Genomic DNA, 6,029 nt, shown 5'->3' with positions numbered 1-6,029 from the left:
AATTGTTGGCAAGGCATTGAGTTACAACGTAGGGCCAACTTTACCGCTTTGCCGAGCATTTGTCAACTGAACTCAATTACCAACATAATCCCTGCGAGAAAAAGAAAGTAAAATTGCGATTGGGAGTGCGAGCGAGATCGAAAGTGTCGTAGAAATGACGACAAATTATTGGTTCGCCAATATACACTTTTAAACAACGTTGAATAAATAACGGCAAATTGTAGTTGGCCAACATACACTTGAAACAACATTGAATAAATGACAGCAAATTGTAAGTTAGTCACATAAACTTTAAACAACGTTGGCTAAATGACAGTAAATTATTAGTTGGCCAACATACTCTTTAAACAACATTGGATAAATGAAGGCAAATTGTTAGTTGTCCAACAGGAATTTTAAACAATGTTTTATAAATGACAACAAATTGTTACGTGGCCAACATACATATATCTACACTACAGAGATAAATGATGGAAAGTTGTTGGATGTTGACAAACATACACTTTAAACAACGTTACTTTAGACAACGTTGGGCAACGTATATTTCAATTTCTCCAATTCCCAACCATGCCAATTACTTTATGTAGGGCCTACCAAGCATGGCTTGAGTATGTGACATGTGACACTCGTGAATTTTTTGATACACGTTTAAAAAGAATCACAGTGATAATAGTATCATGGTCACAACAAGAACCAATTAGAAAAATCTGGACGGAAGGGTTGAAGAAATTTCTTTACTCCATATATAGAAATTTGGTTAATTGATCTATCAATACTCGTAGTTCCTAGGTCTACTTTGATTGAGCGATATTTTGTATACCTAGCTGATTGAATTTAAGTGGTTTGTTTCATTTGACCAAGAATTATGACATGAAATGCTAAAACAGTTTGAAACTAATACTGAACGTGTTCTTAAAATACAGAGAACCTACTATACATCTGCTGCTGGTGGAAGCTAATTAATAAATTTGTGTTGTAAACTAATTCAATGATGACTGCAGCTGACGCGATGATTTTATATATATAGGCCTATATACATTTTGAAAAAAAAAAAAGATAGAAGAAAATACTAAAAGGAAGGAACTAACCATGTGACGTTAGATTGTATGCTCTATTCTGCACCTGACTTCTACTATCATTATTACTACGTATGTAGCATCTGGCATCAGTCAGTGGCTAATGTTGTGAGCCAGATTGCGTGAGCAGGTGCCAAACACAAAGGTCGTTCGTTCGATCGGCAGGTGAGGAACACCGTCTGACCCGACAACTGCCAGGAAGCTGGATGGACACGTTACCTACTTTTTAATTTATTTTTTTAAAAAATAAAACTTCCTCTTTATTTTACTTAGTGAGATAGGTGGGAGGCCGGATATGTAGACTAAAGCAATGCAAATGTTCATTGTTTTGTCCTCATTTTGATCCTCTTTGCTGGAAGCACGTGCCTTTCCCGAAACTCAACTTCCAGTCCTTGGTATTACTTATTGCCCATGAAGGGCTGTGGGTAGCCAATAAAATGCTTGATGCATGACCGGGAACATTGTTTCTGGTAATTATCACTTGCAAAATCATTATTTGTAATAAATAGTTTCCCAATTACCTCAAAGTGTTGGATAAATCCTTCCATGTATCCAGCAAGAATTGAACCCAAGTACCCAGGACCACTTCAATACACTATACAATAACATTCCTCTCCCCTAAAACTATTGCAAATCAGAAAAGTATTCCGATGTCACTGACTGGCCAATTGAAGCACACGAACTTCCATACAATATGATCATCCACTTATCTCTTAGATTAACTAAAATTGATAATGTGCTTACATATGCTTGAATATTGTATTTGAAATCAAGAAACCACTGCAATGAATAAAGGATATTGCCAGTCACCAGTGATGGAAGAAACGTTAGTAACGGAAAGCAAAAGCAGTGACGTATTTAAGGGGGGCTTCCAGGCTTAATCCCCCCCCCCGAAATTTTACTTACTATTTTAAAATAAATGAAATATCTTGCAGATTTTTTTACATTTCCAGGGACAAAGTTACCAAAGCCACCCCCGAAACAAAATCGTAAATACACCACTGAGCAATAGTGATTGAATGCTCCAGTATGAGCCGATATGGCATACTAGCAGTAAAATAACATGCTAGAAATTATACCAAAAGTAAAAATTTAATAATAAGTTTTATCTAAAGCAGCCCTATCTAAAGCAGGTTTGTGCCCACCACACCAGTAGCAATTTAAAAAGACTGATAGAGGTACTCAATATCTCTGTATTATTTAGTGACTTAAAACAAAATATATGCGTCGTAACACAATAGAAATTTACTCCATTCTCTATGAGAACGAAATATTCTTGTAATATGAAGAAGGCTGAGCCCTTGAAAGTAATAGAATATTGGAGGGGCTCAAAGATCCTAAACCAGGGGCAAGGGACCTTTTTTGTTTCAAAGGCCATATTAACAAAGCTCATTTCTCAAGAAGGATGATTATGATAGCTTTGAATAGACATAATTTTTTTGTAGTTATTTTACGGTTGTTACTTACATAGTTACATTAATAATTTACATGAAAATCTATAACATTATCTATATACAGTATTGTTGCGGAAGTATCGCAGGATTCTGAAATATGGATATTTGGATAGGGCACATACTAGTTCCTAAGTAAAGTCTTGACCCGACTACGATAGGTCCCATAGTTTTGGAGCAATGTACCTTTAAATTTCATTTTTTCAAGTTTTCGGCAGCCCTTAACTCCGAAAAGAAGCATTTGTGCACCCAGGTTGGTCTATACTTTTTGTCTTATCTTAGTGTCAGGAATCACCTCCCAAACGTCGTCAGTATTGTTTTGAAACACCCTGTATATCAAAATATTCGTTTATATTTGTGGACAATTCCTTTTGAGAATGAGGTCTTGGAAATCACCAACCCTAGAAACGTGCCGTTTTCGATTCCAAATTTAGTGTAGATTTTTCAGTTCTCTTCCAAATTTCCCCAAAAAAATCGAGCGTTAGTCTCTTATTCAACATTTCTTATTCATTTTGACCCTGAAAGATTTAACATTGTCGCTAGGGCGTTGCTAAGGTTGATATTCCTGTGTTAAGCAACCAGTAGAAGAGTTGCGTATAGCGAGTTGACGGACATTGTAGGCGTTTTGCTTCAATCTGAATGGCAAAACCTATTGCATATTGGAACTTCAAAGGCCTCCTGCAATGATGCTTATTCGGATATATAAGAAATCCATTTCACATCTATCACATCTCCAAGTCTGTCCCCAACTTCTACATACTAAAATTCTACTTTATATGTTTGTGTATAGCAATTTACTCCGTTTGTGAGTCCTCTCATCCTTCACTGGTATTTATAAAAGGATATGTACAGATACAGTGAGGAAGTAGGAAGCAGATTCTTGTTCATATTAGAATGATATACTGCATGGATAGCGCAAGTTCAACCAGCAACATATTCGAAAGATAAAGTAAGAAAAATTATCATTAGTTTACGTTTTCATAAATACATTTCTTATTCATGATATAATTTAGTATTTTTCACAAGAGGCCCACAGGGTCGAACTTTATGTGTCTGAAGATCGTTGGTATTCCATCCCTGTCATAAAACCTAAGTTTCTGGCACATATAGATATAGATTGTATCAGTACCACCGATTCTAAATGCGCATATTCCTCAGTATCACATTTTATCTACAGTATATGATTTACTTTCAGCAAATGTTTTCTATTGCATGTCGCTTATACATATTAGTTACCTATAAAGTCATTCGCAAAGTGTGAGAACAATGTAACACAGAGTTCTCAACTTAAAATCACGCCATTTATTTCACATGATCAGTTGATGGTGACACGAGATACGCCTACCACAGCAACGAGAAGCTCTTTAATTACATTGTACTATAAACAGACAATGAATCCAGAAGAGGTCAGATTATGCTTAGTAAGTAGATGATAAAGCCATTTTGACACCAACATAACACCAGTGCCAACTACGCATTTTTAGATAAGAAAACGTGTATGATGTGTTACGTTTCTTTCTCTTGTAGACAATCCATTGCTTCACGCTTGATATTAAAAACAGCACATGAACATGAACAGTTACTCGCAGATTGTATGAATGAAAAAAAAAAAAAAAGAGTATGCATTTGTGTGAGTTTTAATATCCATTTTTTTAGAGTGAGATTTTGAGATATACTCGAACGGCAGTGTCATTTCAAATTTTGTTTGGAAGGTATGGAGGGGAGCAAAATTTGCTAATATAAGTAGATTTTTTATGTTTTTCATTAGTACAATACATTATTGATTAAAATGTGTACACATCTCAAACTAAGCGAACCAACTGTCCTCCCTTCCCGGCGGGAGCTCATGCTGTTCGGATTCCACGTTAATCAGTAGGTCCACGTCTCGTATAGCCTCGATGCTGAAAATGACGCTAAACTAAAATCAACTCAACTCAACCAATTGTCCTCCCTGATGGTCCAAATAACGCAACTGGGCTCGAATCAGGATCAGTCGCATGCTTATCATTTAGTCATTTAGTCTTATGGTAATACAAATAGAAAGTAATAAAATTGTTAGTTTTACACAGGGTCGCATATAAGGGAAGGTAACCCCGACGAATGTAGAGGGCAGTCGTTCTTTCAGAAAAAAATGTTCCAAGGAGCACTCTTAATATTCTGGTGGGCACAGCTGGTGCTTTTCAATTTATTATTATATTATAGACGTATTATTTTAGTGTCGTCCGGGGGGGCACTCTTAGAGCTCCGGGGGACAGTGCCCCCCCAAAAACATGTCTGGAAGAGACACTCTGGTAGAGGGGTCCATGAAAAAGTTTTACTTTTTTTTAGTTTTCTTTATTCAATTTTGATTATTTTCAAATTTGGAATTCTGGAAAGCGACAAAATAATAATATTTTTTCTCTAGAGGTTAAAAATTTAAAAAAAATGTGTTTAGTTACTTTTTTCAACATCCATTGATGACAAGAATAAAGTTTAGTCAATTGATAATACAGGAGTAACGACTTTTTGAATTGTCACTTCACTATTTTCATAAAAATGGAGTTCCCAATAATGAGGACCATGACATTTGTTAGGGAGCCTATGAAATCTGTGGGCGACCCTGGTTTTACAGTCCACAAATAAAAGCCTGAAAGACAACTACCCGTTGAGTGTGCTTGGTCAATACATTGGCTCTCATATCATTGTTATTCCAGTCTTCCTAGACCAGAATCCACTAATACATCTTAATTCAAAAAGCTTCTCAATTTTGTCCACAATGCTGAATCAATTTTCGAAAAATTTTCAATCATCTTGTATATAAGTTCAGCTCGAACCACACGCATTAAAGTTACGCGTGTCTATTTTATGTTATTCTTATTGTAATTGTAAGACGTCTTTAATCTGCCAGTTACACTTCAAAGTTCACAATCAGACCAATAGTTGTTATTAGCTGCTCTCCCTCCTACTTAATGTTGCTATCGTGCAGGCAATTTGTAGGCGAGTTGAAGGCTTGAGGGGGAACAATTAATCAATAATAATAATAATAATAATAATAATAATAATAATAATAATAATAATAATAATAATAATAATAATAATAATAATACCAGTAGAAGTGACACTAGTTAAACTGTTATCATTCTAGATTCGTATTCACAAGAATCTGTGACTTCGAATTTAACTAGAATTTTCTGTAAGTTTCATCACGGTAAATATTAAGCTAATATAGTTTGAAGCAAAATTTCGTATCGCTTTCCAATCAATAGCTTTCGATATATACAAGGTCCAGTTCTCAAATTAATTAATTTGTTCGAAATTTATTGGTAATAGAGAAAAGACAAGAAAAACATCACAAAATGAGAGGGGATATCGTCTCTTTTTTTTAACTTTCCAAAGAGAGATCGCAAAACAACTTACCAAAGAGAGTTTGTATTTCTTTCAGTATGAACTTGGGAATTCTGAGAAGGTGTCTGTTGTCCCCAATATCAATTCACTGGGCATTTCCTTGGGGGGAATGATATGT

General features: G+C 35.3%; 1 long non-coding RNA gene across 2 annotated transcripts in view; it reads right to left on the bottom strand.

Moving 5' to 3' along the window:
* LOC145694930 (uncharacterized) overlaps window positions 1–6,029 on the bottom strand; it is a 230,717-nt gene that overhangs the window by 177,781 nt on the left and 46,907 nt on the right. The window lies entirely within an intron of this gene.

This window comes from Thermobia domestica, chromosome 9, assembly GCF_964235325.1.
Source record: "Thermobia domestica chromosome 9, izTheDome1.hap1.1, whole genome shotgun sequence".
NCBI lineage: Eukaryota > Metazoa > Arthropoda > Insecta > Zygentoma > Lepismatidae > Thermobia > Thermobia domestica.
Note: the sequence above shows the minus strand (reverse complement) of the source record. Positions and strands in the feature narration are given on the sequence as shown.